This window comes from Macaca thibetana, chromosome 7 (genome assembly GCF_024542745.1).
Source record: "Macaca thibetana thibetana isolate TM-01 chromosome 7, ASM2454274v1, whole genome shotgun sequence".
Lineage (NCBI taxonomy): Eukaryota > Metazoa > Chordata > Mammalia > Primates > Cercopithecidae > Macaca > Macaca thibetana.
In genome coordinates, this window is record NC_065584.1 from 124,616,498 (window position 1) to 124,630,460 (window position 13,963).

General features: G+C 53.9%; 1 protein-coding gene and 1 long non-coding RNA gene across 2 annotated transcripts in view; one reads left to right on the forward strand and one right to left on the reverse strand.

Moving 5' to 3' along the window:
- The window catches only part of SRP14 (signal recognition particle 14), a 227,747-nt gene that overhangs the window by 188,778 nt on the left and 25,006 nt on the right, over window positions 1-13,963 (reverse strand). The gene's annotated exons all lie outside the window — the stretch shown is intronic.
- LOC126959903 (uncharacterized) overlaps window positions 9,556-13,963 on the forward strand; it is a 134,835-nt gene continuing 130,427 nt past the window's right edge. The window contains exon 1 of the long non-coding RNA XR_007727664.1: window positions 9,556-9,938. This is a non-coding gene — a long non-coding RNA (uncharacterized LOC126959903). The remainder of the gene's footprint in view (window positions 9,939-13,963) is intronic.

Consider the following 13,963-nt stretch of genomic DNA (forward strand, 5'->3'; position numbering starts at 1 on the left):
CCTTCCTGGCCCTGCGGTGAGAGGCGCTGACTAGTGTCGGTGGGTGGAGACAGGCCCATCAGAACGCCTGAGTGAGGCACCTTCTGAACATGCAGCACAAGCGGGTGTGCAGTGTGGGGAGGAATCTAAAGATCTAGAAAAATCTGGCAGCAAATGAATTTTACCCACACACTGGAGCCCTAGGCTTTGTTTCTAGAAGTTTTTATTATTCTTTAGGAAAACTTGGGAAGCACTGGTGTATGAAAATTTTTGGAACTTCATTGCCACATGGCCTTTCCAAAGACATCCCCAGATGGTTTTTTTAAAACCATACAGTGGGACAAGGTTGATATAAACAGTTGTTCCAGCTGAATCCAACTCACCAAAATGATGCAGGTGAGGCAAATTACTTTTGAGACTGCAAGTACTGTATATGTCCATTAACAAAAACACAGTAAAAGACTAAGAAATTGTAAGGACACTGGCTTGGCTGATTCACGCTGCTGCAAATCCCTAGGAGCCAAGATTCAAAGGTACAAATGTCTGTGGTGACAGCACCACCACTGCCTTTGACCAAATTACAGATCTGTCACACTCAGAGCTTGCTGCTAGCATGGGGCTGCCATCGGCAGCAAAGGGAACTCCATGGGTCTGTGAGGAGGAGCAGCTGAGTTCCTGACTGCCTTTAATTTTCTCTGAGGCTTTGCTGAATCACCTAATCTCTTGGGGCTGTGGTCTTCTCACCTGTAGAAGGAGGGCCAGGGCTGATGACCCTAGAGTGCCTTTCAGCTCTGGGATGCACGCATTCTAAGGAGGGTGGCTAGAGCACAGAACCTCTAAAGATGTTCATTCGTTCCTTCAACAAAGTTTACTTGAGCACCTGCCATGTGCTAAGCACCAGGGCCCACCACTGGCCCAGAGACACAAGCATCTGCTGGCCTGCCCGCTGCAGCAGCAGCCACCTTTGCAGGCTGGTGGAGCCCCCTTTCTACAGCCTTTGGAAAAAAAAAATGGTTCTAAATTTGCAGATCCTCTCATCAAATCAGGAAGTCATGAAACATGATATAATAGAGGAACTGGTCTCAGTTTGCACAGGCCATCAGGTTCACAAGACAGGAATCAAATATCAACAATGGCTGATTATCACACTCAGGAATTGAAAATAATTAGAAAAAGTGGCAGAGATGCTGTGGCAACCATTGGCTGGTCCCCTTTGGTCTCCAGCACCCATTCCCCCTTTGGTTTAGTAACAGCACCCTAACTTTCCTCCCTATATCGTGTGATAACGGAAGCACTGTCTCCAGGATACCCTCCCTGAGAAACAGGCATACGACCTGAGCCAGCCAATCAGACTCCTTCCCTGCAAGGATGCACTAGGTGGACAGCATGGTGGGAGCACCTCTCATCCAGGCAGGGGTGATCTGTGGGACTGCAGTCAGTCCCGATGCTTAAGAGACCCCAGGACTGCCATCGCTTCTGTCCTGGACTTGATTCTGCAGGCTGACAGAGAACCTGACTGATGCAGATTCAGGGGAGGTGGTTTGTTTTGTTCTCAGTTCCTTTCATGAAATGGCTATTATCTCTGCTAGCTACTATAGCAGAAATCTGGAAAACATGATTTTTCTTGATTTATGAAATTACTGATGTTTCTTCAGGAATTTCTGCCTGCTTCTCATAAACAGGCAGAAACTTAGAAATGTTACATTTCTTAAAGAGAGTCATGGTAATTCTTATCTGAAAAAGATGATAGTGGTTTGAATTGAATGTAATGTACTCTATCTCCTGCCTTAGTGCCCTCACATCGTCATGCTGCCCTCCCTCTTAACATTTCTGAAAATTGAAAGACACGAGGGAAGAAAAAGTGTCTTCCACATCCCCACATTTTTGCCTTAAAGTGGAATTTGTAGAGGAAAATGTGCAAATATACAAGTTTTAAGTACTCTCCATAGCTCTTGGGTTTCTATCATTAGGTTTTGTTTGTTTGTTTGTTTTGAGACGGACCCTCGTTCTGTTGCTGCCCAGGTTGGAGTGCAATGGCGCAATCTGCTCACAGCAAACTCCACCTCCCGGGTTCGAGCAATTCACCTGCCTCAGCCTCCTGAGTAGCTGAGATTACAGGCGCCCACCACCACACCCTGCTAATTATTGTATTTTTAGTAGAGACGAGGTTTTGCCACGTTGGCCAGGCTGGTCTCGAACTCCTGACCTCAAGTGATCCACCTGCCTCGGCCTCCGAAAGTGCTGGGATTACAGGTGTGTGCCACTGCACCTGACCTATTATTAGTTTTAAAAACATACATTCCTTTATTTTTAATTTTGTATTGTTTAAATACAACAATACATGTTCACTGAAACAATGCAAGAGTGTAAAAAGTCCAAGGTGAAAGACCCCTGTCACCACCACTCCTATTTCCAAGGATAACCATATTGACAGTTTGTGGTTTAAACATACAGATATAGAAATATCTTTAAATAAAAAACTTATATGAGATTATGCCATCTCATATTTTCAAGTTAACATTGATCAACCTGGTCTTTTCTCTCAACTATGGTGGTCATCCTTCCTCATACATACAGACTGACCAAACTCATTCATTTTAAGGCTACAGATACTTCATTGCATGGGGATGTATCGTCCTGTATTAATCTGTCACCCAATTAATCTGCCCAATTGATGCGCATTTTGGTGGCTTCCAGTTCTTTGCAGTTACAAACAGTGCTACCGTGAATATTCTTATACCAATATCTTCAGGCCGATGTGCAACTATTTCTTAACTTGGATTCCTAGAAGTGCATTTGCTGGATCAAGTACATACACATTTTGAAATTTTGGTCAAAACTGTGAAACTGCCCCCCAAGAAGAATGTACCGATTCACTCTCCCACCTGCCTTTTTTTTTTTTTTTCCACTGTATTATGGCAGGGAGTGGTATATCCCTTTTGTTTTGGTTTGCATTTCCTGGATCATTCGTTAGTGAGACAGAGCAGAAGTGGATTATATATAAGTTTACACACAAAATTACATGGAGATACAAAAAGAAGAAAAATACAGCGTTCCTCTTCAAAGCGAACTGATAACTTAGTTAGAGGGAAATGTTTCATGATGACCACAAATGGAATTTTTTTTTTTTTTTTTTGAGACAGAGTCTCGCTCTGTCACCAGGCTGGAGTGCAGCAGCGCGATCTCGGCTCACTGCAACCTCCGCCTCCCGGGTTCAAGCGATTCTCCTGCCTCAGCCTCCCGAGTAGCTGGGATTACAGGCACACGCCACCACGCCCAGCTAATTTTTGTATTTTTAGTAGAACGGGGTTTCACCATGTTGGCCAGGCTGGTCTCGATCTCTTGACCTCATGATCCATCCGCCTCGGCCTCCCAAAGTGCTGGGATTACAGGCGTGAGCCATCATGCCCGGCCACAGATTGAAATTCTTATGTTTAATGCCATGATATCTAACACTGCGTTCAATCAAAATGTCTACGCATGCGGCCTGAGACCTTTGCGCAGAAGGTGCCTAGGGTCATGGTTTGGGAAGATTAATCTGCCACCAGTGGAGGGGTGGATAAAAACTAATGTTTATTAGGATCAAGATGAGCAGTCTCTGTGCCAGAAACTTTATTCATTTAATTCCCACAGCCCTGTGAGGCAGGTGAAATCATCCCCATTTTATGGATGAGGAAATTGAAGTTCAGTTGGTTCAATAACATGCCAAAGGTCACTCAGCTGACGAACAGTGGAGCTCAGATGCGGAAGACTGAAAACTCAGAGCCTGGGCTTTTAACCAAACACCGCATGGCTTCGCTACAGAAGAAAGTTAGAAAGAGTTTTCAAAAATAAAATGTGGGGCCAGGTGCCACCTTGGATATAAGGGACTGGGGGACGGAAAGAGTCAAGAACTCCCAGGCTTCCCTCTGGCTGTCAATAGCCAGTGGGTCCTGGCAGTGGGAGCTGGGCCATCAGAGGTGGCGCCCGAAGTGGGGCAGGCACAAAATGGGTTTTGGGGCCAGCGTTTGCCCGGGTGATGGTCAAAGCCACAGAAAAGAGGTGTTTTGACGGAGTGGTGGCTGAATGTGGGGAAAGATGAGCAGGGGACCAAGCCTGGAGCTTGGGCAGCCCACGATTGGACACTGGGAGAAGAAAAGGAGCCAGCGGAGGAGACACTGAGGCTAGGAATGGGAAGGGCACTGTGGAAATCTGGGCTCCACCTGGCGCTCCGGGGAGCTGGTAGGGGGGCGCATCAAGGAGCTCAAGCTGCCTCACCAGCAAATGCCTCTGTTTTTGACCAGGGGCAGTGAAATAAAGGGACCCAGTTAAGTAACTGGTTTCTGGTTCCTGCCAACCCAGGAAGCCGGCACCGGCCCTGCTTTACATCCCATGTGCCACTCTCAGCCTTCGAAGCAAAACCAGCTGAGGCCAGCACCTGCCAGGTCTGAATGCGCAGCTCCAAGTTCTGGGGGGTGGGGGTGGGGTGAGCCAAGGAGGTCTGGCTTCTCTAGGGCAAGGGTCAGGAGGACAGCAGGGAGGCTCACCCTGAGCCCGCAGGCAGCCCTTCCTCCTCCTCCCCTTCAGCAAAGAAAGGCAGAGAAAAACGTGTTTTTATAAATAGCTCCAGCCCCAGCTGATTTGTAAATTCCGTGGGTTTTTTTTGTGTCAATGACATCACCTTCCTCCCCATGGCAACCCCCGACGATATCAAAATTGCCAAGCAACGTTGGAGCAGCTCGGCGCCCCAAACGAGCAGGTCGCTGCCTGAGGATTTAATGGAGAAATCCCAAAGTGAGCCGGGGCGCACGGTGGAGGAGGGGCGCGCCGCAGCCGGGGCCGCCGGGCCCTGATGGGCGGGAGCAGGGTGGAGCGGCCTCGCCTGACAGGCAGCCCTGGGCGCTGGGCTCCGCGGCCACACTCTGGAGACAGCCACTGTCCAGGCAGGTGGGGGAGGGCGCTGCTCCCGTCCTGATGTACCAGGAGCCGCCAGCAGCCATCCAGGTGACTAAGCCGGCCCACTAGCACTGAGTCACCGCCCGCCTGGAGCTGTTCTTGCTTCTCCTTTGCATCTGATTATTTTGGGAGCTGGAAACTTGGAGCTGCACCTGAGTCCCGCCCCTTCTAGCTCTCCCCTCCCTACCTTGGGCTCCAGGAAGATGGGACTTGCTGTGAGTCTGCTGCCACCCGCTAAAGATATGGAAGACGCTGTGGGGGCCAGAGGTGCCCGGGGGGCCGTGGCAGCAGGCAGAGTGCAATAGCAGATATGGTGGTCAGGCTGCCCGTGTGTGTCCTCTGGAGGTGTAAGGACAGAAGGGCAGTCTTGTCCCAGCTGACTGGAGTCCTCCCGGGCTGGCTCTGAACTCATCTCCCACGGGGATGTTTCTGTAAAGGAGTGGCTTCTGGGGTCGGAGTGGCATTTGGAGACCGAGGCTGGATTGGCTTAGGCTGGCCTGGGCAGGTAGGTGGCTCTATGCTGGGCGTGGACCCACGTGTGTGTGAGTGCGAGAGTGTGTAAGCCAGTGTGTGTGCTGGGGACAGCAGCTGGGTCCAGCAGAGCTGGCTGGGGGCCTGACAGCAGTTTATCCTAACTGATGCTGGGTGGGCGTAGGCCCTGAGATGGGCATCAGGGAGAGGGGACGCCAGACACACGGCCTAAGCAGGGTGAGGAGCAGCTGCCAGCCCCGGCAGGCCCAGGCCCTGTCTGGGTGCACAGGACCGAGACACAGCAACATGCCCAGGTAGGAAGCCTTCTGGAGGGGCTGGCCAGGGTGAGAGCCCATCACTGGGGGGCTGGGCTGCCCCTTCATTCTGGCAGGTCTGGGTACCAAGGAAACAGCTTCCTACCAAGAACCTTGTCACTCTCTCAGGCAGGGCCAGTCAGCACCCATGTGCGTCTCTGCTGAGCTCACAGGGACACCATTCAGTGAGAAGGGTGCTGGCCAGGGCACGGCTTCCCCACGATCAGGACCCAGCGGGTGCCACCCTCAAGCCCCTGGTCCCCACAGGGCATGCCCCAGTGTGTGTCAGGAGGGGGGAGGTCTCACCTCCCCCACACAGCTGGCAGCTTTGCGGGCACCAGTGAGTAAGCTGCCAGAGGGAGGGAGGCTCTGTGCCCACAGAGGCAGGACGACACCAACCAGGAGCCTTCAGGAGAAGAGGCTGGGTGAAAAAAGCACTGAGGTTTTCTTTTCCTTTTTTTTTTTTTTTCTATTTTGCCTGAAGGGAGTGCCGCTTCCTGGGCTAGAAACAAGCACCAGCCTGCAGTGGAGAACGCGGGGCCCCGCTGCCCAGAAGGAGCGGCCACGGTAAGGTTCCCCCTGCCGCTGCGTGCTCCAGATTCCTGGGCTAGGGACGGGGATGCTAAGGTGTCCAGGCTGCCTCCCACCTGGGACAGGGAGGCTAACTCCACAGCTGTGGGTTCCTGGGTCAAGGAGCTCCACTCCCAACCCGACCTGCCGCCCTCTTTCCAGATTGACTGTGAAACAGTCCAATCCCAGCTAGATGCTGGCTGCCTAGCTAGAGGGAGAGGTGCTTGTTTCTGCTGTTCCTGCATGTACTTCCTGCCCCTTCTGGGCCAACCCAGTGTCACCAGGACACCCCTATACCAGGCCCCTCTCACTTTACCGCCTCTGGGACATTTCCCTTGTGTATTCATTCCACAAATATTTAGGGAGCACTGCTGGGTTCCAGGCTCCAAGTCACACCCTTTTGCTGGGTTTCACCTGGCACAGATTCTGACTCTGAAACTCAGTGTCAGGGCAGGTTCGGGGAGCTGCCTGGCCGAGCATGGTCACTCCTCACAGGCCTTGGGCTCCCCACCCCTGCTGCAGGGTGGATGACCTGGTCAGCTTCGGGGACATCAGGCCCAGTGAGCTCGGGTTTATAAAGCACTGGGCCCCACCAGGAAGCAAGGCTAATGTCCTGTGGTCTCCGGTTGTCCTTTGCCTGGCATCATACACCAAGAGGTTTGCGCGGTTCTGCTTGTGGTCTTCCTGAGGCTGGTTCTGGTGGGAACTGGGCTGCAGGAGGAGAGGATGAGCTTAGGAGCCATGTGGCCCCCAGGCCTGGTGGGCCTGGGACTCAGCCCCACGGGAGCCCATCGAGCTGGGGTTGAGGCCTTTGGGGCAAGCAAGGAGTCCCCTCTGCAGGCAGACTTCCCTGGCGGTTGTCCTGGCCAGGCTTGGAGGTGGTACCTGGGAGCCCTAGTGAGCAGAGCGCCTGGTCAGGGAAGGGTCAGCGCCAGAGGCAAGCCCTTCTGGGAGCAGCTGATTTGGACGGAAACTCTGTGCACCTGAGATGGGGAGTGTGGGGACTGCACGGCCTGTCCAGCGCCCCGAGGACAAACCGAAGCCCTCCCAGACTTGCCAGACACAGGGAGGATGCAGTGGGTGGGGTCTCCAGCCAAGGAAAGCCCACTCTGCACAACTCCTAAGGATGACCAAAAAGTTCCCTGTCCTGGAGGAGCACATGCACTCGGAGTCGGGAGGAACCCGTAAGTGTCTCTCACGCCAGTGAATTCCCACACCTGGCTCCTGGATGAGGAGAATGACCCAGCTGTGGGGGTATCTCCTGCTGCCTCACAAAAGGTGACTCTGTGCCTAGGAGTCTTCCACGAATGCAGAGCTGAGCAGGGGCTGCTGCCCAGTTGGGGGCAGAGGGGCCGAGGCTGTTGAGCACCAGGCAGACAGCAGGCCAGCAGCGGGCAGCAGGCTGGGCCGGGGGGAGCAGAGAGTACGGGCCAGGGCAGGCTGGGCAGGAGAGGAAAAGGTGCCTGGGGTCCTGAGGGCTCAGGGCGGACTCCAGACAGCTGGCCTTGTTATGCCAGCCCACTTCTGTGGGAGAGGCCCCCTGCATAGGGGACTGGGCAGGGAAGAGGCTGAGACACTGAAAGACTGAATTCCTCACCCAAATGGCCCAGAGATGCCCACTGCACAGTGTCCTGGGTGCGGAAGGCAGGAAGGACTCATGGGAGGCTGTCCTGTGGACTGAAGCAGAAGGTCCTTCCCATAAGATGCCCTCGTCACCCTGAGCAGGAAGGCCCGGGCTGCGGAAGCAGTGCCTGAGACCTGAGCAGCAGGAAGGATGCCAGTAAAACTCATCAGGAGGCATCTGGCTGCCTGCACCTAGCGGGCCTCAAGGAGAGAGCTTGGTGGACTAGCCAGCAGGTTGGGGTGGAGCAGCAAATGGAAGCTTCTGAGGGCAGAATGAGTTCCCAACTTGCTGAAGCCAAGGCTGGCCCTCCTGCCCAGGGCGAGCAGTCTGCCTGGGCCTGGGAAGCTGCCCCCTTCTGAGAGCTCAGCCCTAGGGCCCAGGAAGGGCTAAGGCGAGAAGAGTGAGGTGTGAGATAAAGGGGACCGTGTCTTTTCCTGGCAGGGTGTGGGGTCCAGGCCGCACCTTGTTCTGACGCACAGGCTGCCAAGCAGATGACAGCCATGGCCTGCCTACTAGGTGCAAGCACTGGTGGCAGGAAGAGAGGGTGGACCAGGCAGGACAGAGCTCTTGCCCTGGGGATGCTTATAGCCCTGGAGCAGAGCAGTGGAGAGGAAAGCTGAGCTGAGCGTGGGGCCAACTGCACCAGAAACAAGCGGAGCCACAAAACCACGATCAGCCCCCGGGTGGCTTTGTCCTTTTGCCCACTCTGTGTCCCAGACTCATCGCTGAACTTGGCAGCCATGACCCATCCAGCCCAGATAATTTATACATTTACACCAACACTGGGCGATGGTTCTTAACATAGAACTTTATAAAGATGGACAAAACAGATAACTTGAGAATGACAAACAAAGGAAGCAGCAGCTTCTATCTGCAGTTGCAGGAGGAGGTGAAGGCTGGGGGAGACAGACCAGGGCGGGAAGAGGCAGGACGGTGGTTGGTTAACATGAAGTCAGCAGCGTGAGCCTCAGGCCCGGTGCTGCCTCTTCCTGGTGACTCGGGCAAGTTATTTCATGTCTCTGGGTCTCAATTTCCTCTCCTGTTCAACAGAGATAATTACAGTACCTATGAGTTAGGGTTGTTGAGAGGATTAAATAAGATAATAAGTGAATGCTCTGAACGGCATGACCGGCACGTACGTACATGTTCAGCAAGAGATAACTATTATCACTGTGATGATAACTGGTGTCAGAGGAACAAAGTGCCAGGAGAGACCATACCTTGTTCAGGGGAATCAGGAAAGGCTTCACGGAGGAGGTGACTTTGAAAGAACCCTCCTCTGAGGAGAAACGAAAGCTCTCAGAATGCCCAGGAAAGCTGGGAAGAAACAATCATGCCAGGTCTATTTTTTCCCGAAACAGCACATTGTTTGTCCACTGAGACTTCCTAAGGAATAACTTGAGACTCCTCCTTCTGGGGTCTAGACTGGGAGATCTTGAGGACTTGAAGTGGGCTGCCCCTGGTGAAGGGATCCAGAGCACAGCTGTGGCCCTGGCCCTACGCCTTTTGGGGCCTGGAAGCTTTTTTCACATACTGGCCCTAACTCCATGAGGAACCGCGTTCTGCTGCGTCCCATCTAAAGCCTACACTTGGCGATGCGGCAGGCAGAGGGGCCAGACCGGGCCACGGCAGGCTCCGGACCACCCTGGCAAGTGGTTTGGAAATGCCTAGTAATCGTGGGCCAGGCGCTGTGGTTCACGCCTGTAATCCCAGCACTTTGGGAGGCTGAGGTGGGCGGATCACGAGGTCAAGAGATCAAGACCATCCTGGCCAACATGGTGAAACCCCATCTCTACCAAAAAATACAAAAAATTAGCTGGGTGTGGTGGCGCATGCCTGTAGTCCCAGCTACCCAGGAGGCTGAGGCAGGGGAATCGCTTGAACCCAGGAGGCGGAGCTTGCAGTGAGCTGAGATCTCGCCACTGTACTCCAGCCTGGCCACAGAGCGAGACTCTGTCTCAAAAAAAAGAAATGCCGGGGCCGGGCGCGGTGGCTCAAGCCTGTAATCCCAGCACTTTGGGAGGCTGAGACGGGCGGATCATGAGGTCAGGAGATCGAGACCATCCTGGCTGACACGGTGAAACCCCGTCTCTACTAAAAAATACAAAAAACTAGCCGGGCGAGGTGGCGGGCGCCTGTAGTCCCAGCTACTCGGGAGGCTGAGGCAGGAGAATGGCGTGAACCCGGGAGGTGGAGCTTGCAGTGAGCCGAGATCTGGCCACTGCACTCCAGCCTGGGCGGCAGAGCGAGACTCCGTCTCAAAAAAAAAAAAAAAAAAAAAAAAAAAAAGAAATGCCTAGTAATTGTGAGGCTCCATCTTAGAAACTTTTCGTTTTTCCTTTTTTTCTTTTTTTTTTTGAGACGGAGTTTCGCTCTTGTTGCCCAGCCTGGAGTGCAGTGGCGCGATCTTGGCTCTCTGCAACCTCCACCTCCCAGGTTCAAGCGATTCTCCTGCCTCAGCCTCCCGAGTAGGTGGGATTACAAGCACCCACCACCACACCCGGTTAATTTTTGTATTTTTAGTAGAGATGGGGTTTCACCATGTTGGCCAGGCTGATCTCAAACTCCTGACCTCAGGTGATCTGCCCACCTCGGCCACCCAAAACGCTGGGATTACAGATATGAGCCACCACACCCAACCTGTTTTTTCTACAAAGGGTTATCTGTTCTGTGAATTTAGGAAAGGTAATCCTAAGGCCTATTCCCCTAAGAACAACGAGGCAACCCCAGAGCATGACAGGCTTTCTTGGGCTGGGGGAACTCACATGCAAAAAAAACAGGTTCCCTCATAACCACACGAGAGGCTGCAACCGCCTCGGCCCCAGCAAAGGGACACCTCTGCTGGCCAGCATTTCCTACCAAACCTCATCACGACACATCAGGCAGGGCAGAGACCCAAGTATTCACAGAGGGACAGCGACGACTTTTTTTGCACACCTGTGGATTCTCCGTGGCAACCTGTTCCCCAAAAGTGCTGCCTCGGTCAGCAAATCCCAGTGTCTCTCTGCCCAGGCAACAGTCTCTCGTGCTCTGGTGTGCCCACAGCCTCCATGCATTCAGCCCCTTGGGCCTCTTGCTATGGGGCCAGAAGCAGAGCTGTGTCCTTCAGGCTGTCAAGGACCTGGCTAGGGAATCCTCTGGGTGTCCAGGGAAGCAGGTTCAGAAAGCTCAGTTCAGCTGGGGCTGTGTTTTGATCTCTGATCCCAGTGCAGCAGGGACCAGCCCGCTCAACTCAGGGCAGACAGCAACAAACCAGTCACCTCGCCCGAGGCCTCCTGCTGCCTGCCTGCTACCTGCCTGCCTGGTGACCAGGACTCCTGAAGGCTGCAGCAGCGGCAGAGTTAAAACTGTAAAACCGGGAAGACTGGTTATGTGGCTCAGCTTCCTGGCCTGAAGAGGCTCCAGCCTCCATTTTCTTTCTTTCAGCTTATGGAATTGTGCAAGAAAGCACAGAGGGTGGAGGGAGCAAGGGGACCAGTGATGCCACAGCCTCCTGCACCACCAGAGCACAGTCCCAGGCCAGCAAGGAGGAGCTCTGAGGCGGGAAAGGCTGCCCCAGGAATGAGCTGGCCATCTCAGATTGCTGTAGCACATTCAAGCCAGCGGGAGTCCCCAGAGGATGTTTCATCCAGCCCCCATAATTTTAAAGTAGGAAACAGGTCCAGAGAAGGAAAGTGGGAACTGAGGGAACTGAGGCCACACAGCTAACTAATGGCAGGGTGAGTTTCCAGCCCGGAGATCCTCAGCTGCCTGCCCAGCACTCTTGCTACCCAGACTGCCCCCCATCCCACCCCCGTGCTACCAAGGGCCCGTGCGGGAGGAGGCAGCAGCCACTGGGTAACCTGATGGATTGGGAGACGCAGCCTGGCCTGACACATTGGGAGTCTGGGCAGGCCCCTACTTCGCTCCTGGGTGCCTCCTGCCATCCCCCCAGCATCCTGCTAGACCTGAAACCATAGCCCAGCCCATGCTTGTCAGTCAAGTGCTTCCCAAGGATGAACTTTGCACACGGCACCCAGGCCACTCTTGGGTACCAGGCCGCTCTCTGGTGAAGAGATCTAACTAATTTATGAATGGATTGATTCAAGTTCTTTTTATCCCAGGTAACTTCATGTCTTAAGCCAAAGAAGGGAGTCATGATGAGTGTCAGAGATGAAACAGAGGTTCTGGGGCGGAGGGTAGGGGAGGCACCTGGGAGGCTCTGTTCTTCAGGTGATCTTCTGATTGGTGTAGACTTTTGACCCCAGGCAGGCATTTACATGTCCAATAGCCACCATCAGAGGTCAGTTCCCAGAGGCAGGAGGCCTGTCACTTGTCGCCGGTCACCAGGCCCAAGCTAGACAAGAAAAGTTTTTCTATTCCACTAGAGTGGATCTTGCTTCAAGACCATGTGTCTGGGATCCAGAAAGGTGGGGAGAGGTAGAGGTCTCAGATCCTGGGGACGGATGGAGCTGGCCCCGGGGGTAAGAATGCAAGGCCAGGAGTGAGCAGGCATTCAGGACTCCTGTCGAGGAGAGGGTGGTCAGGACAGGAGGAGGGGCTGCCTCATGGACGATGAGGTCCGTCATCCTAGCAGAGGCTGTTGTACCAGCCGCTGGTGAGGGTATGGTAGCGGTGTTACCAGGACCCTGCTATGTCAGCGTTCAACTAAATGTCCCAGCAGGCCAACCACCCCTGCAGTAGTCCAGGGGCTCTGTCCAGTGTGTGCCAGAATACTGGGGGAGGGAGGACCCTGAGAAGCGTGGCAGCACAGCACAGATCCACCATGTGGCCATTAGGCCATGCCTTCTGACCCAGGGCACGTGCAGAGGTCCACAGACTCTAGGACCAGCTAGTTAGAGTTCCTAGGGGGCCACACAGCCCAGAGTCTGTGTGTTTTGTGCATCTGGAACTAAGGTGTTCTGCCCAAAGTGTTGGAGGTGGGCCTCAGGCAACAAATACCCTGCTTTCTCACACCCTTTTCTTCCTTGGAGCTTGGACCTGGGCCCTCACCTAGTCAGGCACAGGCCTCCGCTCCCCCACACTCACCTGTCCTTCCTGAAAGTCAGCCACTGGGCTCCACGCAGGACTGTCACATTCACACCCAATCTCAGACCTGGGGCAGTCGCTGGAAGCTCAGAAGGGAGAAGACAAGACAATGAAAGTTTCCCATTCAAGGAGGCATCCAGCTGTTAGTTCTGCCAGCAAACATGCCAGCCAGAGAGCTAAACTGCCAGCAACAGATATTTGGATGAAACTTTGGAGGCCATTAAGAGCAGGCGCTGCAAAGCAATTGTAGCGAGAAGATATTAAATGAATCCATCATGTCTCTAAAATGAGTGTCCTTACCACAGACCTGGCTCTTGCTGTTCCTCAGCCCTTCCCAGGGTAGCCCAGGATGCACCTGGGATGGGCGCCGCAGCCTGCAATGGTCCCTGCATCTGAGGGGCTCCTCCCGGGTCACCAGGCCCCTTTGGGACTGTCAAGCAAGTTTAGCCCCCAGTGTCAGCTTGAGTTTGGGGAGGATGGTTTTATATATTCCCGTTGGCACAGGAAGCCTAGTACACTTGCAGAACCCGAGGGAAAGCCAGGCAGAGAGAGGCTCGAGGTTCTGCTGAGGCCCAGGGTATCAGCAGGACACGTCTGTCCAGCAGCCAGGCAGGGACCCATGGGCTTTTCCAAAACACCTAACCAGGCCCCAGACAGTGCTACTCCCTGGCGCTGGGCTCTCTTTCCGGAATCTGGGGCGAACAGACCTGTTGGGTTGATTTAGTAGCAAGTGGTAGCCTTGTTTTCTGGACGAATCCTGGGATTCTACTCCGTGGCCCATCAAACCAAGCTCCAGTGTGCACGCCGGGGGCGGGGAGGGGAGCTTTCTCCTTGGTCCCTTCCGCAACTGTGCGGGCTGAGGGTTAAGAACTTCTCAACCCATTTGGGGGTGCTGCTCCTCCATACTCCTGTATCCCAATGCTCTAGACCTCATTATTCCACCACCCTCCCAAGGGAGGGAGGTACTCTTTCCATTACACGCATCAGGAGACTAAGGCCAGAGACATGCCACAAGTCTCGAGAGGCAAGAGGGCTCCCACCC